The following is a 27717-nucleotide window of genomic DNA, read 5'->3' on the forward strand; positions in this document are numbered from 1 at the left end:
TCACTTTAGTAAGTCAATACATGTACTGCAATGAGTGCAAGTTTTCCCAAAATTTAATCCTCATTGGGTTATGTCAGACATATTCCTTGTTGTGCTTTGGATTTCACCTATAATAAGAAATACATTTCTAACCCCACTGAATGAAATGTTCTGTTTTAGCTTTGTAAAATATAATTATCTATACTCAAGGTTGGGAACCAAGTGGCCCTCCACTTGATCAGTAACCCCCCTCAGACGTGGTCATCATAACCAGTGGTAAGAGATCATGCAAGTTGAAATTATTGTAAGCCACCTTGAATTCTGGAGCCCCGGTGGCAAAGTGCGTTAAAGCACTGAGCTGGAGACTGAAAGATCCCAGGTTCAAACCCCGGGAGCGGCGGGAGCGGCCGCTGTTAGCTCCAGCTCCTGCCAACCTAGCAGTTCGAAAACATGCCAATGTGAGTAGATCAATAGGTACCGCTCCGGTGGGAAGGTAACAGCGCTCCATGCAGTCATGCCAGCCACATGACCTTGGAGGTGTTCTTGGACAATGCTGGCTCTTCGGCTTAGAAATGGAGATGAGAACCAACCCCCAGAGTCGGTCACGACTGGACTTAACGTCAGGGGAAACCTTTACCTTTTTTTACCTTGAATTCTATTCTGGAAGAAAGGTGGGGTATAAATCTCACAGGTTGAGAATGACTGCTCTATAAAATGGGAGACTGGTGATTGCACTGGAAAAAGAGACAGACTGATAGGGTTGTTATATGTTTTCCAGGCTGTATGGCCATGTTCCAGAAGTATTCTCTCATGATGTTTCGCCCACATTTATGGCAGGCATCCTCAGAGGTTGTGAGGTAAATGTTAAAGACTCAAAATTTGTTGTGTTGATGAAAATCTATGACAGCTGAATATTGACTAGGTATTACATGTATAAATTTCGAGCAACATTAAAGGGCTGTTAAAAACACTGGTTGATCTAATGGAGCCTCCAGTGGTCTAGGGGATAAAAGCCTTGTGACTTGCTGACCTGAAATCTGCTAGGTTCGAATCCCACCCAGGGAGAGCGCGGATGAGCTCCCTCTATCAGCTCCAGCTCCATGCGGGGACATGAAAGAAGCCTCCCACAAGGATGGTAAAACATCAAAAACATCTGGGCGTCCCCTGGGCAACGTCCTTGCAGATGGCCAATTCTCTCACTCCAGAAGCAACTCAGGTTGCTCCTGACACGAAAAAAAAAATCTAAAGAGTTATGAAAAGGTTATTCTAAGCATGAGAGATTTAAAGATAGGATTACATGGAATAACAGCACTGTGTGACTTTATATTCTTCACAAGCCTCTTTCACTCTGTGTCACTTCTACGTGTGTGTAAGTTTGCATATTCTTATCGAAGGCCCCATCTACACTGCCATGACAATACAGATGGAACTGGATTGTATAGCAGTGTAGACTCATATAATCCAGTTCAATACAGTTCAATTTGCATTGTATGTCAGTGTAGATGGGGCCACATAGTCAGAAGAAGCTTTACTGGAGGGAAAAATCATGTTTTTTTGAAAAATTTACTTTCTAGCCAAAGAATCCCTGGAATTGAATCATTTGGGGGCATAAGACTCTGTTATGAGGAGCATTTCGTGGGATTTGAGAAGGACAACCTCACACAAGGAGAACTGCATTTACATTTAGGCCAGTCATCTTTGGATTCAAGGCCTATTTTTAATGGCCTTATAAATACTGGATTGATTTTTTTCATTTACTGAACCACGTCTTCTATTGCTGCATGATTTATATTTCTTGAGCACTGCTGTATTTTTGTTTGCTTTCTCCAGGGGGGTAATTAAAACTTGGACCACTCCAGTGTTTCCTGAAGTAATTGTAGATTTGACTAGCTGATTATTCAAATCCTTTGCAGAACTCACAGAGCCTCAGCTGAATGTAACTCAATGGAGTAGCCCAAGGCTGGACTAGAGTAACTTGATTTGTGCCAATTATTATGTTGCAGGCATAAAAGGGTTCAAAAGAACCAAGATTTGTTGTAACTCTCCTTAGGGTATAGAGGTAATCTGCAGCATACAGTACGGATGGCACTGAGCCCAAAGAAGAGCCAGCTTCTTTTCACCATTTGTTTACTGGTGATTGGCAATCTGATCTCATCGTACTTTTTAAATTTTGTGCTAAATAATTTTTAATCATGTCAAAAGTGACTTGGGAACATATTGCAAGTTGCTTCAGGTGTGAGAGAATTGGCCGTCTACAGAGACGTCACCCAAGGGACACCTGGATATGATAGCTGGGAGGCTTCTCTCATGTCACCACAAGCTAGAACTGACAGACAGGAGCTCACCCTGTCTCACAGATTCAAACCTGCAATCTTCAGGTCAGCATCCAACCTTCAGATCAGCAGTTTAGCTGGAACATTGCACATTGCAAAGGTGTCCTCATTCTGTGTCGAGACACAGTAGCCTTAAAGAGCCACACACACAATACTTGGTCTAACAAAAGGTTTATTACAACACAAAAATAGGCTCAAAGACATTTGACTGCAGTGTCTCTGACCAAAACTCAAAGTTCCTGCCCAAACCAGGCTCAAAAAGAAGAACGGAAAATAATCCGGGTTAAATGGAAAGATAACCCGGATTAAAACTCAGTCAATGAAATAGGAAGCAAACAGCTCTGTAACAAGCTTTCCTAAAGGCAGCGCTGCACACAAGGAGTAATCAAAACCAGTCGAGATTCCAAAATAGCCGTAGAAGAAGGTCCAAATCAGCGTCATCTCCAAAGTATTCACACAAGCCGCAGTCCAGTCAATCTGAGAGCCAGGAAAGGGGAAAGCCGCACTCACGATAAGCCAATCCAAAAGTAGTTTCTGAAGTGGTTAGACAGAGCCGAAGTCGAGTCAATCCAAAAGCTAGGAAGGGAGAAAGCTGCATCAGCGATAGGCCAGTCCAAATGTTGTTACCAAGGTCACCAGACAGAGCCGAAGTTGACAGTCCAAAAGTCCAGGAAGGGAGAAATCACACTCACGATAAGCCAATCCAAGTCGAAGAATCACAGGAACCAGGAACACCAAGCTGTAGAGCCCGGGCCCAAAACCCAACAGGAAAACAGGCAGCGACAAACCTACGCAATAACGACACTTTGCCTTCTGCGAAGAATCCCAATTTCTGACCCTACTTTTAACTTACACATCATTATCCGAAGATGAGCTGGCCTCCACCTCATCATCTCTTACAGCTGTTCTAGTCATTACACGTGAACCCCAGTTACCATTCCTCCAGTTCCTCCATGTCCTATCAAGACTTAGGTTTCCCCATGACCCGGATGTATCACCTGTTTGCCAATCCTCCTATCCTGAAAACCCCACAAACGTATCACTAGAAGTTGGCTATCCCTTATCTCTTGTACCTTAGTCCAGTCCAACGTGTCCTCCTCATCCTCATAACTCCCAGACCCATCATCCCCAGAGAAACCCAAAAACAACTCATCATTTGTGGGAGCAGTAAGTATATCCCGGAGCTTCTTCCTCTCCCATTCCTCATCTGATTCCTGCTCCCGAGTAACCCTCTTAGTGCCTCTATTTACACCCAGCCCATCTCCTTCCTCACTCATTGACTCCTCGCCACTTGAAAACCCTTCAAACGTGTCTTCATCAGAAGGTGCCATAAGTGTCTCCTGGGTCCGTTTCCTTTGTTGTTCTTCATCTGATACCTGCTCATGATTAACCCTTTTCCTCCTACTGGTACTCCTACTACCGCTTGTAACATTGCCTGTTGACTCAACTACAACATTCTGCATACATTTAATAATATATTTACATCCTGTTATATATTTTATTTATTTATTTATTTATTTACTATATTTATATCCTGCTCGTCTCACCCCGAAGGGGACTCAGAGCGGCTTACAAATCAAATGAACATACAATATATTATTAGCATAGCACAATATAAGCATTAAATTACTATATTGTACTATATCATTATATGGTAATATTATTAGTAATATTACATCTATATATATAAAAGAGTGATGGCATCACGGCGACTCACAAAACAACAAAAGTACAGGCCCCCCAACCTCAAAATTTGACAACACAACCCATCATCCATGCCTCAAGGTTGATACAACAAAAAGAAAAGAAAAATAAAGTCCTAATTAGAGGGAGAGCAATAATTGTTTTTTATCCAATTGCTGCCAGTTTTAGAGGGCTAATCTCTGCCCACTTGGTCTCCTAGCAACCAGCCTGTTAGCAAAGGGACAGCCAGGGTTCAGTTAGGGAACAGGCAGATTTAGGCCTAATTTAGGCTTCTTCCACAGATTATCTAATTTGCACTGGATTATATGGCAGTGTAGACTCAAGGCCCTTCCACACAGCTATATAACCCATTTATAATCTTATATTATCTGCTTTGCACTGGATTATCTTGACTCCACACTGCCATATAATCCGCTTCAGTGTGCATTTTATACAGCTGTGAAGAAGGGGCCTCATATAATCCACTTCTAAGCAGATAATATAAGATTATCAATATACAGTAGACTCTCACTTATCCAACATAAACAGGCCGGCAGGATAAGTGAATATGTTGGATAATAAGAAGGGATTCAGGAAAAGCCGATTAAACAAATTAAGCACCAAAACATCATATTATACAACAAATTTGACAGAAAAAGTAGTTCCATGCGCAGTAATGCTATGTAGTAATTACAGTAGAGTCTCACTTATCCAACACTCGCTTATCCAACTATCTGGATTATCCAACGCATTTTTGTAGTCAATGCTTTCATTAATATTTTGGTGCTAAATTCATAAATACAGTAATTACTACATAGCATTACTGTGTATTGAACCACTTTTTCTGCCAAATTTGTTGTCTAACATGATGTTTTGTGCTTAATTTGTAAAATCATAACTTAATTTGATGTTTAATAGGGATATCCTTAATCCCTCCTTATTATCCAACATATTCGCTTATCCAACGTTCTGCCGGCCTGTTTATGTTGGATAAGTGAGACTCTACTGTACTGTATTTTCAAATTTACCACAAAAATATCACAATGAATTTAAAACACTGACTACAAAAACATTGATTATGAAAAGGCAGACTGCATTGGATAATCCAGAACATTGTATAAGCGAATCTTGGATAAGTGAGATTCTACTTTAATATGAAATAATTACTGGGATAGAATAATGCAGAACAATATAATCTCTAAAACCAGGACAGTAAATAAACAGGGGAATTCCACACAGGAAACAATCAGGGCCAGCTAACACCTCCCAACAAAGTATTCCCATCATCAAAGTCTGGCAAATCCTCTGTTTTCTCAGGGCCACAGACAGTAGAAACACATAAAATATTGCAAACAACACCACTCTGAAAACAAGGGAATTCCAGACAGGAAACAATCAGGGCCAGCTAACACCTCCCAACAAAAAATTCACTCAGGGAGGAAACAACCAGGCTTTAAAGCTGCAAGCCATTACATCCTAATCATTTTGCCTCCAACAGACAAAAAAAAAACCAATCAGAAATATTGTATATTCACAACCTTTAGGAAATAATATCCCCTGATGGCGCAGCATGTTAAAGCGCTGAGCTGCTGAACTTCTGGACCGAAAGGCCGCAGGTTTGAATTGGTGGAGCGGAGAGAGCCCCCACTGTTAGCCCCAGCTTCTGCCAACCCAGAAGTTCAAAAACATCCAAATGTGAGTGCATCAATAGGTACTGCTCCGGCGGGAAGGTAACACCGCTCCATGCAGTCATGCCACATGACCTTGGAGGAGTCTACGGACAACGCCGGCTCTTCGGCTTAGAAATTGAGATGAGCACCAACCCTCAGAATCATACATGACTGGGCTTAATGTCAGGGGAAAACCTTTACCTTTACCTTAACTACCACCAATTCCTCAATACTTTATCTCCCATAGCACCATACTTTGCCACAGCAACGCGTGGCCGGGCACAGCTAGTTTAATATATAATATATAGTTTGTATGTATTAGCATAGCATGTTGCTATGGCACAGGAGACAAGATGGAACTATCTTCCTGGTTCTCAGGTTGGTATGATGTCTTCCTACCCCCCCCCCCCCCCCCGTTCTTCACTCTGGCCCCAGAGTGGCAGTTATTCCTTGATGGGGTCCCAACTGATGACACAAGAGACAGGTTGGTATGATGTCTTCCTGGTCCCCTCGTTCTTCACTCTATATTGCATGATCTTAGGATAATATACACATAAAATAAATTTTAAATAATTTTGAACAAAATTAAACAATTATGAAAAATGGTCTAAAAGTATATTGAACAATGTAACAATTTAAAATTAGTATGTGTGTATGTATACTATATATATACACATAGAGAGTATACATGTATGTATACCTATATGAGTGTGTGTGTGTGTGTATTACATACATGTACATAAACAAATCCTTAGATCGTGGAGTGTGTGTGTGTGTGGGGGGGGGGGGGGTGGCTCTCAAAATATTGGAAGGAATCCTGATTTTTCTTCTGCCATCGGGGCCATTCCCTCAATTGCACCTGCCTCAGGAACATAGATAGATACCTGCAAGGGGAAGGAGGATGAGAAAATATATCTTCCTCCTCTTCCTCTTCTTCCTATTCTGCTCACATCAAAGTTGTGCTAGATCAAAAGCTTTACATAGGTGGAAGAAACACTTCTGTTGTAAAAGACACCATCTGGATTCAAATGGTATGAAAAATTAGATTGGTCCCAGATAGCAAAATAATGGAAAGCACAACTAGTACAATGAATCAAAAGGAGAAGAAGCTGCGAATAGCACATTTATAATAGAAAGTATTATATAGATTGTTTGACAGGTACATATAAACAGCAATATAACAGTATTGTTGGCTAGTATGAGGCAGTTATTTCAGTGTTCAACTAGTATTCAGGGAAATCAGGTTTTGAATCACTGCTCAACCATGAAAACTAACAAAGCACATTATCCCAGTGGCAAATCTCTTTGAAAAAATCTTGTCAAAAAAAACCCTGTATGGTAAGATGGTTATCAGTTTTGAAAGCATATAAACATAACAACAATATTGTGTCAATGAAATACATATTTTCAAATAAAATAATCCAATGGTTTTCTGATAAAGTTCCATTTTAATATTTCTGTTTTTCAAGGACAAAATCAAAAACACAAATATACTAAAGTATGAGCAGGAACAGTCAAAATATCAGTAATAACAATCTGGGATCACTATGAGATACTTTATTCAGTTTATGGAACAAAGTACTGCATTAGAGTGAAACCAGGAAACCCACCACTTACGTAAGTTATCTTTAAAAAGCAACATTCGCAAACTAAAATTCACACAAACAGAAAATTTTCTCGCTAAAGGTATTGGAACCAACCAACCACTTAACAAGCGCTTTTTTGCCAATCAACAGTCTTTGCTTTCATAGTATAATCATTTCTATGTGTTCATGTGTGGATTAGCAGTTCCAAATGTAAAGGCACGCTGCATTGTGATTCCTATATTAAGACCAGTTAATTTCCTGCTTTAGACCTGTTCATGTAAGAGCTTTCAGTCTGAGTTCCTGCTTTGGAACAATAAACTGTCAGTTTCTACTGTCAGTTTTATGACTGCATCCTAGGTTTCTTATGTAAAAGAAAGAAAGGGGAAATGGGAAAATCTGTTGTGTGCCAATAACATAACAAAGGGATTGTCCCATTCTTGGGAGAGGTAGCATGGAGGTGTGATTTAAGCATTGGACTGTGACTCTGAAGACCATAATCCAATTCCTTGCTTGGCCAAGGAAACCCAAAGGAGTTGCACTTTCTCTGCCCCAGGAAATCTCATGATAGATTTGTCTTACAGTTGTGATAAGTTAGAAATGACTTGAAGGCACACAATAATAATATTAAAATAAATTTATTTTTGTATGCCGCCTCCATCTCCCCAGAAGGGATTCGGGGCAGCTCACACGGGGAACAAGCCCAATATAATCATAAAAAAATCATAGAATAACAATTTAAATATCAGACAACACAATTTAAAAACAATTTACTCAGGTCATAGTTAAAATCAGCATAGTGAAAATGTTAAACAATCATCCAGGCATTAAAGGTCCAATATAGGATAACATCCGGGCGATAATCAAAACTGATTTAGGGAGTGTCTATTACAAATATGACATACATCAAATAGATAAAAAGGTAAGGAAGATAAATCTGAACGGGAATCAAACAAAAAAGTAAACAGGGCAAGTTTCAATGTAGATATGGACCAGGTTATAACGGACTTGTCTACTCAAAAGCACAACAGAACAGCCATGTTTTTAATTTCTTTTTAACATCAAATCTATTCTTGAAATGACCATGATATTTCCAAAGTCTGACCTTCAAAGTAACACTCAGAGTTTCATTGTATGACATTAATTACATGAGTGCTCATACAGTTTTAAGTAAGTAAGTAAAGTGAGTAAGGATATGTGTTTCAGTCAAAAGTATTTTCCATCTTTGGAATGTATACATTCTTGTCACTGAATAATTTGTTAGCAATAGCCACAGTGGATGTGTGTACATAGTCTCATAACATCCCAGGAATACTGTTGTTCATATCAGATTAGTGAAACTTTAAAGGATGTAGTTCTATGATAATGTACAGCCAGTAATTGTGAGCAAGCCAAGTTAAGCAAATGGCAATGCTTCTTAATGATTCAGCTAAGAAAAAAATTACAATAGAGGACAGTGTATTGAATTAAGTAGCTGAGACAGACATGATAAACTGAGTAAGTAACAGCTGTGAAACTTTGTCCACACAAATAACAAATAACACTAAGATATTTAATGTAATATTTTAATGTACAGTGAGTTCTTGGTTTGGTTCCAGGACCTGCTGTGGATACCAAAATCCATGGATGCTCTTCCCCTTATTTACAATGGTGCAGAAAAATATTATATAACATTGCAAAAACAAAATTTGCTTTTGAATTTTAAAAAGTATTTTCAACCTATGGATGTTTGAATCCATTAATACTGAATCTATGGCTATAGGGAGCCATTTTTAATACCTTAAAGAAAAAATGTTATGGACTATTGATATGAACCCAGACTTTTTGATGACACCGAACAAGCAGAATTGCTGTATTAAAAAAGAGTGATTCTAGAAAGTAGTAGTGATGCAAATCTGCATATCCTGAAAATGAATAGTATGCTTATCATTTAATTGCATTGTGCAGTCTGTTGAACAAACAGAAGCACAAATAAGAAATCTTTTTCTTTTCTCTTTTTAAGGCAAGCTTTTGAAGAAGTGTATGTCATTCACAACAGCCAGAAATTTGATGAAATGTACAGCAGAGACAATCCAAGTTAATTGCTGTGGGTGCATAAAAGCTTGGCCATCTGTGCTGTTTGATAACTCTCTGATAAACTAGATGGCTGATTATTTAAATTGTTTTCAAATAATTCATTGCATTTCTACAAACAATACCCTAGAGATGTTATGATTTTTACTATGCAAATTTTGAATCACACACTGCCATGCTGTATATGTATAAAGTTTTATGTGTCAAAAAAAAAAACAAAAAACCTCAGATTATAAATAAACACTTCTCAGATTATTTTGGTTTAGCTTATTGAAACAGGACTTGTAAGGTTTTTCTAATGCTTTTGTTGTCTTATATTGATTCTCTTCCTCATAACTGTGACTGTCATTATTTTATTCATAACTGATTCTGACAAAGGAACCCATATTTCCAGTGGTTTGAGCATTGGACAACAACTCTGGAGACCAGGGTTCACATCCCTTATTGGCCATGAAACCTGCTGACAAGTCTCGCTAAGTCTCAGAAGACATTTGAAAACATCTTCTGAACAAATCTTGCCAGGAAAACTTTGGGATACGTTTGCCTTAGGTGAGAAATGACATGAAGCTACACAACAAACACAGTAACAAAAGAATGACTAAAAAATAAAGCCCAACCCCAATTTTATTTTAATTGTAACTTTAAAGGAGCTATCCAAAGTACTGAACCCCATCTCCGGTGTATTCAGCACTTTAGTGTGAAGCACTTAAGCTTCATACTACAGTAGAGTCTCACTTATCCAACATTCGCTTATCCAACGTTCTGGATTATCCAATACATTTTTGTAGTCAATGTTTTCAATACATCATAATATTTTGGTGCTAAATTCGTAAATACAGTAATTACTACGTAGCATTACTGCATATTGAACTACTTTTTCTGTCAAATTTGTTGTATAACATGATGTTTTGGTGCTTAATTTGTAAAATCATAACCTAATTTGACGTTTAATAGGTTTCTCCTTAATCTCTTCTTATTATCCAACATATTTGCTTATCCAACGTTCTGCCGGCCCGTTTATGTTGGATAAGTGAGACTCTACTGTATTACCTAAACCCTATCTACACTGCCATACAATGCAGTTTGAAACTGCATTATATGAACACAGTAGATTCATATAATGCTGTTTAACTACATTGATTAATTGGGTCTATACTGACCATAATATGCAATTTTAAACTGCATTATAAGGCAATGTAGATGGGACCCTAAAGTATATTTATCCCTCTACTGACATAGGAGTCGCCAACCACCACAGAGAAATACTTCCAGCCCTCTGTAGTCAGATTCTGTATCCTTGGATTCAACCAGACATGGATGCAAATATTTTAGAAAATTCCAAATAACAAACCTTGATTTTATATAAGGGACACCATTCTATGGTGCTATTGTATTGTATCCCGAGTATCCATGGGAGTTGGTATCCATTGGAGGGGAAAGTCCTGGAACCAAACTCCTGCAGATAGATAACAAGGGCCCACAATATCAACTCAACTGCAAACATGCAGTTCCATAGATACATACTAAAATGTGTTCATGTAAGAGCATTCAGTATGAGTTACCTCTTTGGAACAATAAATTCTCAGTTTCTACTGACAGTTATATGAATGCATCCTAGGTTTCTTATGAGAAAGAAAGAAAGGGAAAACTGGAAAATCTGTTATGTGCCAATAACATAAAAAGGGATTGTCCTGATTCTTGGGAGAGATAGCATGGAGGTGTGATTAGAGCATTGGATTGTGACTTTGAAAACCAGAATGCACTTCCTTGCTTGGAAACCCAAAGCAGTTGCAATCCCAGATAAGTAGGCATAGGACTCTAAGACTTGCATCCATGAAAGGTAGTATCTGCATTTCAGTAAGACGCTTTTGTTGACCTGACTTAAAAATGCTTTAATAGAAACAAGAAAATATTTTAATGAATGGTTAAAATATTTAATTTTAGGCAAACCTGCTGCCTAAGCTCAGTGACACATCCATGAAGCACCAAAGAAGGAAAGAGTTCTGTGAGAAGCTTGGAATGTAACATTTTTACCTTTTTCTCCAAAGACTTGCATGGTTGCTTTGCTGAGAAAAATTTAGAATTCAGGTAGAAAAAAATACTTAAAATATAGGTTATTACATAAAAGCTGCTTCTTTTTTATTGAATAGATACACCTTTTGGACAGGAGGGTATTTTTGTGCCTGAACAAATGCACAGTGTTGCCAGAGGTATATAATGTTCATCATTCACCTGGCAAAGAAATAGGTTAGCAGTAAAAGGAAGAAGGAAGGAAATTAAAAACAACCACAATCACCCAGTTTTTTTTCATGAAGGAAAGAGATCGTTATCTTTTCTTTACTTACATTTTGTCCTCAATGTAGAGTTTTTAATGGCTACAGCAAAGCCTGTGCCCAAAGCTAACAATATACTATTACAAGAATATTTAACTTCTTTCTACATTTTTATTGGTTGTGTGAAAAATGTACTGCTTCCTTTTGATTGCTTTCTTCAGCCAAGATGGTCAAAAACATTACTGCCTATAGGACAAAATATATATATATCCCAAATATATCTAGTTTTTATTTTTGTGCCATAACTGATGAGAGAGTATGAGAAGCCACTTCTGAAATACTGAAAAATAATTAAAGCTGGAGAAAAATACCATGCAGATTCTTTTCAGATAAAGGAACAGACAAATTAACATGCAGTGTTATCCCCTTGAAATCAATGGCAAACTACCACTAATTTAATGCAGGAAGAACACAGTATTTTGGTATTTCTGAAGCCAGAAAAAATGTTAAGGTCACTGTTTGGAACTAGATGACATGCCCTAATGAGATAATCTGAAATTTATCTGGATTGGTTTTTGGCATGCTTCACATAGGCCTCAAAAAGCTTACCAGGAAAAAAAATGTATTCTAGGCTTATTTGAGCATGCACTATTTGCATGAATATGGCTGGTCATTACCTATGGCAGTGTAGCTGCAATCAGTGTAAGCTGGCTGAAAACTACAGCTATTTTAGACTTTAAAAAAACACTGCATCAGTCAAAACATTCTGGGATAACTGTGTGCCGTTTTGCTTTTCTCAGTCTCAACACCTGCATATCAGATTGGTTCAATTTAGTATTCAGTAGTGTTATGTATAAGACATCTTATCAATCCTACATCTGCTCTTTAATTTTATGCATGTTTGCAGAGTATAGTTTGGTAAGAAAACCATTTACCATTGCACAGTTTCCTAAAATCACAGTTTCCTAAAAACCAGGTTTTTCTAAACTTGACCAACTATGGTTTATCAATATAGAGTTTGCCAAATTAAGAAAACGAGAACTGAACAAGGATTTAGGCTCTTTTCATCTTTTTGTAGCTTTCCCTCCATTATACCAGTGTTATCATAGACCACTTTATCACAAACTCTTCCTTAAATTTGAAGGTATATTCAAATTTAAGGCAAAATTATAAGGTTACTATAAATTGTTCCTGAACTTTCATAGGCATTAGAACTTCCTATAGTGGGTTAAAAAAAGGAACAAAAAGTTAAAAAGCTAGCAATAGCACTATTTCTAAAGCTGTCGCACCTCAGCCTTGAGTTCACCTTGCTACAGCACACAAACCCCACAACAGGTTTAAGTCTTTATAGTTTATTAAAAATAGATAGAAGAAAGTTCTTCAAAAAGCAAAGTAAGGCACAAAGAGTCAGTTAAAAATATAGTCTTGAAGTATAAGTCCAGAGCTTGCCAGGAATAAACAATATCCAAGAAGAGCATGACAAAAATCCCAAAGACATGAACACATGGCATCAGGGTAATCCAAAGCACAGCAAGGAACACTGGAGCTGCTTCTCCTGTAGCAAGAAAGTTGCTTTGACAACCGCTTTTCCCCAAAGCATCCCTTTTAACAATCTCTGCAAAACATGAAAGCATTTCTCTGTCCCTGCACCTCCCCCTGTCTGTTTGCAATCCTAGCACAATGCCAAACCCTTAATTCAAACGCTCAGCCCTATCTAAAGAGCCCATGCTATCAAGGTCAGCTTGCTCGTTATTTCTCTGAGGCTCATTATTCATCTGGGAATCTTCCAACCTCCCTTCTCCCATTCCCATGTCAGTATGCACCTGGCTGGCTTCCGTGGGTTCAGGGCCATCCAGTCCAACCCTATCTGTGGGAAACTGAACTTGCATCCTCTGTCGCTCCTCTTCCCAAACAGCAGGCCTTTCAGGCCGACTCTGAGCTTGAACCTGTCTTTCCTCATCAGAGTCAATCCTAGAACCAGACTGAGTCACAACAAAAGCCAACATTACTATGAAGGAGAAAATGCAGCGAAAGCAAAGTGGTGATATCTTACAATAGCACTATTCCTTAGGATTGCATTAATGGAAAAGATTACTCTACCAGGCTCATGCAGAAGGATTTTGCAAAAGAAGAGAAGCATAGGAGACCGCCCATAGGAACGTCCATTCCTCGACATCACTGAAATGACTAAACATGGGTGATTCTGACAGATCCCATTCCATGTGTTTTTAATTACTTTATATCATTTCCAGGCAAATCAGAAGCTCAGAAGACAGTTTTTCACCATCTGCCCCCCTCCCCCCAACACTTCTATATTTCAGGGACGAAGTGCAAGGAATGACAACCAGAAGTTGTTTTACATCACGTGAAGAACTCCGTGGCACTTCATTCCTGAAATGTCTTAGAAGTGTATGTAAATGGGGGAGAACTTGCATCTAATGAGGTCCTAAATCAGTGGTTCTCAACCTGTGGTCCCCAGATGTTTGGCCTACAACTCCCAGAAATCCTAAAAGCTGGTAAACTGGCTGGGATTTCTGGAAGTTGTAGGCCAAAACACCTGGGGACCCACAGGTTGAGAACCACTGTCCTAAATAGTGGAGGTACTATGGAATCGTCCTAGAACAGTGGTTCTCAACCTGTGGTTACCAGGTGTTTTGGCCTACAGCTCCCAGAAATCCCAACCAGTTTACCAGCTGTTAGGATTTCTGGGAGTTGAAGGCCAAAACACCTAGGGACCCACAGGTTAAGAACCACTGTCCTAGAAGATTGGGAAGATGCATATCAGGGCAAGTGTGTGCCAATGTGATCGAGCTCTGCCTGTGTACATTGGCACCCTCTAACTGGTGTCTTGATGTGCAGTAGGCTCTATTATGCAAATTGATACTTTGCTGGCTCTCCTACATGGTAATATCAGACCCTTGCTCAATATAGATATTCAGTTCTATTTTCCTTAGATGTATATTTCCTGCACATTGAAACGACTTATTAACCAATATTCTCTATCTGAATGGAAAGTACATACAAGCAATCAGCATAGTATAAGTGAGTGAGTGTTCTCTTTTACAATGCCAAATGGAGAAATCATTTGTTTGCTTGAATACCCATGGATGTGCATATCCACATTTCATTTCTATTTCTCAATCTCTACATATGTTGAATCTCAGTACTCTAGAACTGGCTGGAATAAATTCTTTCACATAGTTTTCCTACAATGCCTGATATGCCATAATCAGAGTTGAAACCATATTCTCATTGTACTGAATATTAGCTCAGTCACTGAATCATTATTTTCCTTTCTCAAGTTAAAAGTTCAATATTTTTACACATGTCCAATATTTTGCTGTTGCCAAGAATGGCACTTAAATTTTTAATCCATTCCCTGGAAGAATTTCAAGCTTTTAGACCACCCTAACAGTATAACTAGATGGCTGTCATCCTTCAGCCTACCTAACCTCCCTGGTAATCATAATAGATCATTTTTGTTGAGAGTAATTTAAGCCATATTCCCAAGCCTTCAAGCATATCCAGTGTCTATCTGACTGGAAATCCCCTAAGCAACTTGTGAGTCATTCAATCACTAAAAAAGGATTGGAAGCATTTCTACTAGGAAATAAATCCCTTACAACATTTTATTATTACACATTTTTATAATCTTGGAAGAGAGACCTCAGGGAAAGATGAATTTGTAGTTCATGCCAATACCTGTGAAAACAGCTGAGTGAAATTGTCATGAAAATTTACTTCCAGAGAAACAAAACTTACAGAGCTACCCTTACCAGATGATGAAAGTGAAAAAAATAATAGTGATTATATTTTACTTGAACATTCATCAAAGCAACTCCCTTCAGGACAAGAGACCAAGTACAAAGCTTTATTTAGTTAAGAATCATATAGCTTGTAAATTGGACAAGAAGAAGAAGAAAAGAGCACCAGTTGCAAAGGGGAAAGAGAGTCCCATAGATCTGCAATTCCCTATAAAAGTATTTATAAGATGGTTGATAAAAAAAGGCTGAGGCTATTGGCCAACAATATAAAAGTTCTGAAGTCACACACTTGTTTTTCTAAAAGAGGATTAAACATTGTAGTATAATTTCTATTGTAAGATTTTTTTAAATATAAAATTGCAGGAAGAATGAACATAGAACGCTAGACCTCCTTATATTGTCAAACCACTGAGCCATCATGACTGGGACCCTTAAAACTCAAAATATCCAAGGTTCCAGCTGAACCTTGGGCAATTTACATAGAATGCATTATTCAGTTGCAGGGGTGGTCTATTTTTTGCAATTGCTTTTTTTAGTGGATGGACCAGGTGAGAATAGAGGAACTGTAACTTTATGAGCTGTTAATAGTGAAGTATAAGGTAAGAACCCTGGATCAAGTCTGAGAGAGACTGAATGAAGATTAAATTACACTGATTCACTGAGAAGCAAAGCTCCTTGTAAAAACCCTTCATATGAGGATAGAAAAAGACAGAGGAGTTCTGGTTGATTGATAAAATAGAGGCTATAGCTGCAGGTTGTTGTTGTTGTTGTTGTTGTTGTAAGGTGTTGGGTTTGAGGCTTAGGTTGAGGCCTGTTTGTTAAGAAATCTAGACCTCCTTTCACCCCATCTACATTGAGTATTTCATGCAGTTTTGAACTGGTATTGAAGAAAATGGTTATGCTGTGCAGATGATTACACAAGAAACCAGTATGAGGCCCAGTTGGTGATTACACAAACCACAGAGCACCGATGCACATGAAGGGCTTTCTTTCACGTGCTTTTGTGAGAATTTGTTGCCTGGCCACTGCAGTTTGAAGCTAGCTTCTAAGTGCACTAAATGGTCCGTGTAGATGAGGCCTTAGGAGAAATGGACTTCCTCTGAGCTTATTTGAGAAATCCTTTTCAAAAGGCCTCATTTATCCCATGAGTAGAACTCCACTTGGAGGTTAAAAGAGTGTGAACCATTAATTTGAAATAGATGGAAATGTTGGAAAGAACCAGACATTGAAGAAGTTACTGGGGTTGTGAACATTAACCAATGGTAGAACCAAGGCTTGCAAGGCCAATAAGGAGCTACAAGAACTTTTATTAGTCTTCCTTCTCTGATCTTCCTTAACACCCGTGAGATTAGTGGGGTTAGGGGGAAGGCATATAAAGCAGAACAAAGGCCAGCTCACTTGGTGGGCATCCTGGGCTTTGGTACAGGAGAATGATGAGTTCCCTTAGTAGAAAAAATGGATGGAATTCCATCTGACAAAGCTTCATGCTCCAGATAGGATCCCTGTTGTATTTTAACTACCACATTCAATACTGTGTTTTAACCTTGTTCTTCACTGTGTTTCTTAATATCTAATTGCATGTTTCTATGCTATTCTGATGCTTGTACATTTTATGTTGCTGGTCATCGACCGTAATAAATAAATATATAACTCTAAATATATTGTAACTATATCTAGCTGAATGATAGAAAATCTGAGATGGACTTCACTCAGTCCCTTTTAATCTACTAATTTTAAATTGATAGTATATGCATATAAATGTGTATTTATTTTAACATGTGTTTTAATCTTTTGCTTATGTGTTTTTAATCTATGTGTTTTAAACAGATTATGCTATTATCTATTGTGTTGGAATCTATCTCCAGTCTTGGGGAGAGGAAGGTAAGAAATAAAATAAGGTAAGAAATAAACTATATTATCATTGTTGTTGTTACTACTACTACATCATCATTTCTTGTTATTATTTCTACTACTACCACCAGCACTACTACTACTACACCAATTCCTGTCTCCCCAAATTGGATTTTAAATTGCATTTATAGAGAAGTCTACAAGAACTGAGAACCATCCAATTCAACCTGAAACATCCCAAGGGAAAGAAAGCAACAATGTCTGATTGCCCAAATGAGAATGAGCAATCAACAGTTAAGCAGTCAAAAGAGACTAAAAGGCCCAAGTAGAAAATATGCATGCCAGAAACATCTATATATATAATAAAAGTGAAATCGGAGTATGTATCAGCGTTTTGATTGGCCTGGCGGAATATGTGCTCGCGTTTTGATTGGCCGCCACTATCCCAGGCCACTGAGACCAACAGGAATGACGAATCTGCACCAAACTTGGCACACTTCATCCCCACGATGCACTTTATGGCCTGCTGCCATTGGGGGGAGGATGGACCACAGATGATGGGATTTGCAGTACTTTCAAACACTTTAACTCCCACAGACTACTGCAATGCCCACCAATGATAGAAATGGACCAAACTTGGCACACAGAACTCCTGTCGACCCCTTTACATCCTGATGTATATTGGGGCAGGATGGACCAAGGATGATGGAATTTGCAGTACCTTCCCTCACTTCTTGAGACCACAGCAACTGCCACAAATCACACAACTGAACCAAACCAGGCACACATATCCCAAATGACACACTTCACATGCTGCAGCAGTTTGACGGAAGGTGGACCAAGGATTATGGGATTTGCAGTACATTCATCCAATTCACCTCCCACAAACCACTGTGATGCCCATGAATGACAAAACTGTATCAAACTTGACACGCAGGTGCAGGGTAGCCCACTTTACATCCTGGTGCAGTTTGGGGGAAGAGGGACCATGGATGAGGGGACTTACAATATCTTCAGTCACTTCCTGGGACTACTGTGACCCCCACCAATGACTGATCAAGACCAAACTTAGCACATAGAGCCACCATGGCCCACTCTACATCTTGGTGAGATTTGAAAGAGCTTGGACCTTGGATGATGGGACTTGCAGTATATTCATTCACTTCCTGAGACCACTGTCACCCCCATCAATGTCTCATCAAGACCAAACTTCAAACAGAGAACACCCATGACTCACTCTACACCCAGGTGCAGTTTGGAGGATGATGGACCATGGACGATGGGACTTCCAATACCTTCACTCACTTCCTGAGAGCACCGCGACCCACACAAATGACTGATCAAGACCAAACATGGTACATGGAGCCCTCATGACCTATTCTACATACTGGCTCTGTTTGGAGGGGGATGGACACTGGACGATGGGACTTGCATATGGGAGTTGGAGCTCACCCGCACCCACTGAACCCAGCTGACATTGGATATAGGCTACACTTGGAACACAGGCAAACAATGTCTTTCTCAAATGACCCGGGCATCGCCGGGTCTCCAAGCTAGTATGGGAATAAAATTAAGACTAAATAGAAGAGTTGAGAGTGTTTGGCTTTGAGAAAAAGCATAGATAGGATAAGCATGGGACCAGTTTTATAGAATAGAGATAACCAATGGGATGCAGATGTATAGCAATGACAGGAAAGGAATGATAAGCTTTTGTAACACCAGGGCTTCATGGGGGTTCTGATGGAAAATACACACAAAATGTGTACAGTGGGATAACTTGCTTTCAAAAACACATATTGGGGAGAACTGTATATCCAAGTGTGTTTATTACAGTACGTGAAAAAAGCCATTTATGAGAGTGCCTATGAATTTTCAAGTAGATTTTTTATTTTTATTTTAAAAACCAAACTGTTTCAGAATGCCTGTGGGCATTACAAGAATGATAAAAATGTCCATCTTTTCTCACATTATACAGGCAGAGTGAAGGAGACAGAGGGAGGCTTGCCAAGTTAATCCATTGCCAAGGCAACGTGTAAACCAGTTCACAGTTCATCATGAACTGTTCATAATTTTTGCCCTGAGAATGATTTCATTATCTGCCATTTACCTGTATGACATTGCATACTAAATAGAAAGAGGTACAAGAATTATCACTATAACTGTAAAAAAATGAACTTCAAACAGTCTAGCAGAGTCTTAAAATGCTCTTGGATACAATTTTGGTATCACCATTTTCCTTCTCCAGGAATTACTGTGTCTTATTCTGTTCAGTGAATTGACATTTCTCTTTTTGCCTTTGATTTGGATAATTCTGCTGACACCTATCAGGCTCTGAAATCCTGTCAGATTGTGTGAGCAAGCAAGTCAAAGTCTTTCTGAGGGAAGAAAGCGAACACTGTGTCCTTCCAGCAACTGTTATTGAGCTGGGCTTTCACTGTCTCCTGTCTTTACCGATCTGTCTCCTGTCACTTTTTGTGCGCATCAGAACTCTTCTATTTGACATAGAAAATCTCCCACAGAGATGCTTACATACCATATTTTGATGGGCTGCTGGAGGGGAGGAAAGCACCCTTGAGGCTCCATCTACACTACCAATATAATGCAGATTGAACTCGATTATATGGTAGTGTAAACTTCTGTAATCCAATTCAATGCAGTTCAATCTGCATTATATGAGTCTACATTGATCATATAATGCAGTTCAAACTGCTTTGTATGGCAGTGTAGATAGGGCCTGAGAGGTTTCCCTCCCCTTCCCCACCTCTATATTTGGTCATCCTGAAAAGGGGATGGAGTGATGGAGAGTAGGCAAACTCCCACAATGTAGCAAGTTCTCAGGAAGAGTTATTGGCACCTGGGAATTAGAAAGGAAAAAAAATACCCTGATAATACACTGTAGCCTTGCGAGTGGGCCAAATAACTGAGCCTTCAAGGAAGACTGATAAAGATTTTATATGTATGTTTCAGGCTCTTTCTGTACAAAGAAAAAGAGTACGTTTCTAGCAAGGTTTAAGGTGTTGAAAAGATGGCAACAATCAACACTTAAACTGCAAGCCTCTTAAACCTGTGGCTCTCCAGGTGTTTGGGTCTCCAACTCTCAGAAGCCGTAGCCAGCTTGTTGAATGCTCAGAAATACCAGGAGCTGAAGTGTAAAACACCTGGAGGACCGCAGGTGGAAGAGGCCTGACTTAAAGATACCTTAATATCAGGGATAGATTTAAGTAGCTTCCAGTAACCTAGTCTCGTCATCTCTTAGCCACCTGTCCTAAACTGTCTGAGATTTAAACCAATAATTGTACAAATCTATCCAACTCTGCTCTTCCTACCTTATTTCAAGCTTTCCAAACATTTCATGTTGGTGAAATACATTTTAGACATACGTCATTTCACAACACAATAATTCAGTTTATTAGCAAGTCAGAGGTTAAACCAACCCTTTATAAGAGATAAGGGAACATACATAAATTGTAATAACAAAATGTGTGGGGACATAACATATCTCATGAAAATGTTTCATTTATATACTTTATAAATATTTATATATGATTTATTGCTTATTTCATAGACTCAGTGATTTCTTGTTACATTTGCATGATACACCAACACACTGCAGCCAAAACATTAACGTGTTATGACACAGAGTTTGGAAAGCTCTGCCTTATTTTCTCGCTTGTGCTAAAGATTATCCCTTTTAGAGAGTTTCCTTTCTTTAGTGGTATTTTTGCAATAACATCTTGTTTCTTTAATACTTAATCAGAATTGCTATACACTGCACATATATACACTCTCCATCACAGGAATCCTTGAAAACGATACTGGCCAGTTGGGTAGCCATGGTAAACAGGCTGTGGTTTGCGTTTTACTTATAATCACCCAAATGGAGAGAGCACAGACTGGAGTACCTATTAGTTTTGTATTCATAACTATTGTAATTTACATATTCAATGATTTCTGTGACACTATGACATATTTAGGAATGGCTTATATTGTTTAATTGGAACTATATACAATTAGAATATGTCACAAGTTTGTAACCCTTGATAAAATGACCTTTAATCAATATAAAATTATCATCTCCAAGGGCAAAGTTGCATCTCAGGATCTTTCACAGCTTATTGGCAAACTTTCCTCTGCACTGTCAGTTGAATAGTGTTCCACCAGGGATTAATCTGATTTGATTACAGAGTTTGCAAAACAAACAAGACACTAGATGCCTCACTATTAAAACCTCATTAAGAGCTGTGTGTAAGTTCAGGCACTCTATTCTGAAAGGGAAATGTACACGCTGCAGAATCTGAAGCAAATTAAGAGAGAACAATGCTGCTGGTGACATACATGGATGGGCAGAAAGTAGTAAAATTGGTCTTCTGTCTTTGTGTGGGAAGTATGCTTTTGTTCACAGTGGCCAACCAGATGCTTCCTCTGGGAGGTCTACAGCTAGGACATGAGGTCAGTTTCTTTCTCTTGCTGTTTCTTCCCAGCTATCGTCTTCGGTAGCAGTGTTCCCAACCATGAAGGATTCATTTAGTGCCCATTACTAAAATTTGTGAATCTGTGTGATTTCCTTTGAATGGCGTCTAAGACAGTCACTATTTTTAGCAGTCAATTCATAATCATGTGTTGTGCTATATCTTCTTATGACATGGCACCCTTTTTAGCGTCCTAGGACACATCCTTGTCAGTCCAGCAACTGATGAGTATGCTGCCCATTACATGACGTTGCTGTACTTCCAGCAGAGGCCCCGTCCACAACTGGAGTAGAAGTGTCATACAACAGTTCCCTCGTAACACAGGAGCCTTCCCTCTGCACCACTTTGGTGATGCTTCTCCTGTGTGATGGGGGAAGCATTGCCACAACAAAGTGGTATGCAGGCTGACAGTCGCTCCTCATCCCTGCCATTTCGCCACGGAGGGAGTCTCCCATGTGATAAGGTAATTAATCTATCGCCAAGCCACATCCCTGACATTTCAAAACAGGAATCATGGAGGGGATGTTGGAACAAAGTGTTCCAACACTCTCCTAAGATTTTAATGACATTAATGTCTATTTTGACGCACAGGTGCTCTCCAACAGGAAACATTTCATATTTTATTTCATTTCTTGACCCACTCAGATAGCTCTGAAAAATAGTCTGGCTTTTGCTTCCCTTCTCTACTCTTACCACTTCCCTACCCACTTCATCCTCAATGTCAGGCCAAGTCATTTTGCTACCTATGGCAAAATACCCTCCAAGCCAAGATGCACTTATCGAAGACAGGCAAAGCAATGTGGAAAGTAAAGGTAGAGGATCTCACAAACATCTTGCCTCCATTATATAAAATACAGCAATAATGAATTAAGACTGCAATGCCTTTTCATGACATCATCTCACATGCATGTTCACACATATACCTGTATAGAGGGACAAGCTGGCACTTCATACTACTTAATGCAGGAATGAGGAACTTATTGGATCTAGGGCCTAATTTTAGTCTCCCAAAGTCCACCATGAGCAGCAATTCTCAATATCAGCAATGCAGCAACTGTAGGTGTCTAAACTGTACTTCTAACACTGACATGGCAACATCTTAGGGAATCCTGGGATCTGCATTTCAGGAAGAGGTTTTTTAAGTATTATCAGATAGAGAGCTTCAGTGCCTTATCAAACTACAAACTTTATGTTTCCATAAGATGTTGCCATGACTGTTGAAGTGGAAGTATAGTCACATAATTGTACAAAGGCCCCTCTGTCATATCCTTCAATGGTAAGATCCCCCTTGTCACACTGCAACTTACTTTCCCTCCTTCAACAGAAATGGCCATGGGTGAAAGAGGATTAAGGAGAGGGGGAGGGATAGTTTATCTCTATTCACTTCCCTATCAGAAGCATTACTGTCCTTTCTAATTTTTATTTATTTTCACAGCTACAATGTGCCTCTCTCCTGCTCCATTTACTGTATTTCTGATACCCCTTGGTTCACACATATACACACACCCCTGCTACTTTTAAAAGGAAAGAAAAAGATTTCGTCAATTTAAATTGTAACCATATATTATGTAGAAATGTAAGAAGAAAAATATGTTTATGTATCATCTGTTTAACTGGATGAATCAATAGAGAAGATGAAAAACAGTCTTCTCCATCTCACCATTTCCATTGTAAACATTACTTTTTTTGAGAAAAAAACCCCCCAAATACAGAAACATCACAGGAATATGGGGGCATTTTCCCATGTCTTGTCTCTATTTTATGCTTTTCACTCATTCATCCATTTGGAAGCTTATTTTGTTTGAACCGTGTATTATGACCAGATTATGAGCCTGTTTTTCCTGCTCTGCCCTTGCTGTTCATTTGATGGTGATTCTGTCTTTGAGTCATTAATTATCTTCTGAGTCAGCACAAATCATATGCTTTGGGAATACCACACAAAAGACCAGATGAGTTTTGTTTGCAGAGGGAAGAGTGCTGACAGAATCAAGTAAGCCTTTTATGAAAATTACTGACCATTCCACTATTTGCATCATTAACATTCTTGAAGGAAATTTACTCACTTACAAATATGCAATTCTGACTTCATTTTTTTTCTAGCAAAGTTTTTAACATGTTTGTCAGGAACTTAATTTGCATATGAGAGAAGAACGGCTGTAGCCTAACGGATAGAGAGAGCACTATGAATCAGGAAATAGTCTTTAAGAAAACCGAATAAAGAATTGTGCATCTAGTTTGAGTCTCACATCTGCTATGAACTCATTTGGCAGTCTTAGGTGATCCACACCTTCATATTTTGGGGAAATGGTTGAGTATCATCCAAATACAGGCAGTCCCCAAGTTACAAACATCCAAGTTATAAACATCCAACTTGCAAATGACTCATGGTTAAGAACAGGGGTGAAACAACAGGAAGTGAGAGAAACCTACCCCCTCGGAAGGGAAATTCACTCCGGAAAGGGTTATCATGGAGAAAAGTTGTATCAACTGAAGCTTTCTCATCAATCCTTTTTTCCACAACAAGCCATTTTTTTTTCAAAATCCAGACATTATAGGGACAGAAAGTGAGGTGAAATCTTTTGAACATGGGCACAGACAGCAAAAGAAACACCACAGGGGTGTTAACCATTCCCTATGCTAAACAATAGATATTTTTGGCTGAAATTATACTTTAAAATGTACCTGTTCCAACCTACAAACAAATTCAACATAAAAACAAATGTGCTGAACCTGTCTTGTTCATCACTTGGGGACTGCCTGTACAGGTTGGTATCCTTTAATCAAAAGACTTGGGGCTCAAAGTATTCTGTATTTTGGATCTTTTCAGATTTTGAAATACTTGCCTATAAATAATGAAATAAATACTGAAATGTCCTGGAAATAGGACTCAAGACTATTTACTATCTTATTATTATTTATTGCATTTATATGCTACCATTCTTCCAGAGCTTGGCCCAATGTGGCTTCCAAAAACAATTAATAAAAATAGTCACACAAAATTGTAAAATAACACAAACCACATAGAACAATAAACTTTTGTATGGCATGTATTTTAACAATGTTTGTTTTAATGGTTATAAGCCAACACGAGCCAAAACTGGGCAGGATAGAAGACATACAGAGAGGCAGGTCAACAGAAATGTGGTTTTTTTATCCTATTAAACATGTGGCTTAAAACAATTCAGTTCAGTGGGGAAATGAGAATGTAAGGCAAAAAGTCTTTGGATAATTTTACATTTCAAAATGAGAAAACAGCTAATAGCGCCAAAAAGGGAAGGGAACCTAAGATTCAAGTTACCATAGTTTGACAACTTAATAATAATAATAATAATAATAATAATAATAATAATAATAATAATAATAATAATAATAATAATAATAATTTTATTCTTATATCCCGCCCCATCTCCCCGGAGGGACTCGGGGCGGCTTACATGGGGCCATGCCCAGACACGACAGCACAAATCAGATAAAACATTAAAACGAGCAGTAAAACTTCAACATGATTAAAAACAGTCATAAAAGTCAATATACACAATAATATTAAAATCTTTTGAACATGGGCACAGACAGCAAAAGAAACACCACAGGGAACACCACAAAAGAAACACCTTACTGAACCAACTTGTTCAGTAAGGCTGGCTACTGAGTCCAATAAAATGAAACCATTATGTGATTTTATAGCTGCAGTGATAGTGGATGCATGACTTGACTTTTGGGCAAGAAGCAAACATTCATGTTCCCATGAATCCAACACTACTTGCAGCAGTCTGCTACAGTAGAGAGACACTCATTCGTCTGTATGATTGAAGTTCATGTGTAATATGGAGACAACCTGCAGCAAGATTCAATATAGAACTTGTAGATGCAAGAATGGTGGACAGGCATAATGGGATGTGTATCAATTACAATGAAAGTTTGGAATGCATTGCAAAACATCTGTGGAACCATCAAGAAAGTGACAACTCGGCAGCCCACTGTGAAGCATTTGCTCAGTTCTTTGCGGACAAAGTCGCTTTGATCTGCTCTGGCTTTGACACCATATTAACGGCAGCTTCCGAGGATGTAGCAAGAGCACCTGCTTGTCCCATTTTGATGTATTCGTTTCAATTGGTTCAGCCTGAGGATGTGGACAAGGTGCTTGGAGAGGTGAGGGCAACCACATGCATCCTAGACCCCTGCCCATCCTGTCTGGTGAGAGAAGCCAGAGGGGGATTGGCTGAGTGGGTGAAGGTGGTGGTGAATGCCTCCATTCGGGAAGGCACTGTTCCAGCGAGCCTGAAATTGGCTGTAATCAAACCACTGTTGAAAAAGCCATCACTGGACCCCACTCAATTGGATAACTATCGGTCTATTTCCAATCTCCCCCTTTTGGCAAGGTCGTGGAATGTGTGGTGGCCGCACAACTCCAGGCATTCTTGGTAGACACTGATTTTCTGGATCTGGCGCAGTTTGGCTTCAGGCCGGGGCATGGTACCGAGACAGCCTTGGTTGCCTTAATCGATGATCTTCGCCGGGAGCTGGACAAGGGGAGTGAGTCCCTGCTGGTTCTGCTGGACCTCTCAGCGGCCTTCGATACCATTGATCATGGTATCCTTCTGGGACACCTTGCTGGAATGGGGCGTGGAGGTACTGTTTTACAGTGGCTCCGGTTCTTTCTGGAGGGTCCTTCCCAGATGGTGTCACTGGGGGACACCTGCTCGGCCCCACAACCATTGACTTGTGGGGCCTCGCAGGGTTCAGTACTGTCCCCCATGTTGTTTAACATATACATGAAGCTGCTGGGAGAGACCATCAGGAGTTTTGGGGTGTGGTGTCATCTGTACGCAGATGATGTCCAGCTCTGTCACTCCTTCCCACCTGTCATTAAGGAGGCTGTTCAGGTCCTGAACTGGTGTCTGGCCGCTGTGTCGGACTGGATGAGGGCGAACAAAATGAAATTGAATCCAGACAAGACAGATGTCCTCCTGGTCAGTTGTAGGGCCGAACAGGGTATAGTTACAGCCTGTGTTGGATGGGGTTGCACTCCCCCCTGAAGACACAGGTTTGCAGTCTGGGTGTTCTCCTGGACTCATCGCTGAGCCTGGAGCCCCAGGTCTTGGCGGTGGCCAGGGGAGCATTCGCACAACTAAGACTTGTGTGCCACCTGCACCCATACCTTGGAAAGTCTGACTTGGCCACAGTGGTCCATGCTCTGGTTACATCCCATTTGGATTACTGCAACATGCTCTACGTGGGGCTGCCTTTGAAGACGGCCCGGAAGCTCCAACTAGTACAATAGGCGACAGCCAGATTAATAACTAAAGCGGCATACAGGGAGGGTACTATTCCCTTGTTAAGACAGCTCCACTGGCTGCCGATATGCTACCGAGCCCAATTCAAAGTAATGGTTTTGACCTACAAAGCCCTAAACGGTTCTGGCCCATCTTACCTGTCCGAACATATCTCCTCCTATGAGCCTTCTAGAACCCTTAGATCATCTGGGGAGGCCCTGCTCTCGGTCCCGCCAGCCTTGCAGACACGGCTGGTGGGAACGAGGGACATGGCCTTCTCGGTGGTGGCTCCTTGGCTGTAGAATGTCCTCCCCAGCAACATTCGGCAGATTCCAACTTTTCAGAAAAGCTTTAAAGACATGGTTGTGTATGCAAGCATTTAATGAATGAGAACATCGATTTCACATGGTCTGGACTAAGACTTATGTATGAGGCTTTTGGATGAATGGATTTTACTCGGATATGTTTTAAATTTTGTATAATGTGTTTTTACTCTGTAATGTTATAGGTTTTTATATTAACTGTTGTTTTAGTGTATTGTTTTCTGGCACTGAATTTTTGCCTATTTATTGTAAGCCGCCTTGAGTCCCCTTGCGGGAGAAAGGCAGGGTAAAAATGCTGTAAATAAATAAATATTGATACTTGTCAGAGCTCAGAACCCAAGAGGTTGAAGTATGCAGGAACACAAAGCATTTTATGGAAAGGATATTTCTTAGCTAGTGTTCAGACCAAATATATCGCATAAAGCTTTCTGTTGTGGTTGTTA

The 27717-nt window shown here is 39.5% G+C and overlaps 1 long non-coding RNA gene across 1 annotated transcript; it reads left to right on the forward strand.

Annotated features, from left to right (window-relative positions):
* The first annotated feature begins 9698 nt into the window (after positions 1-9698).
* Positions 9699-19117, forward strand: LOC134297829 (uncharacterized). Its single transcript, XR_010004712.1, has 4 exons — positions 9699-9870; positions 11266-11409; positions 17186-17239; positions 17341-19117. It is a non-coding gene; the product is annotated as an uncharacterized LOC134297829 (long non-coding RNA).
* Positions 19118-27717: the final 8600 nt, after the last annotated feature.

The sequence above is a fragment of the Anolis carolinensis genome, chromosome 3 (genome assembly GCF_035594765.1).
Source record: "Anolis carolinensis isolate JA03-04 chromosome 3, rAnoCar3.1.pri, whole genome shotgun sequence".
Classification (NCBI taxonomy): Eukaryota; Metazoa; Chordata; class Lepidosauria; order Squamata; family Dactyloidae; genus Anolis; species Anolis carolinensis.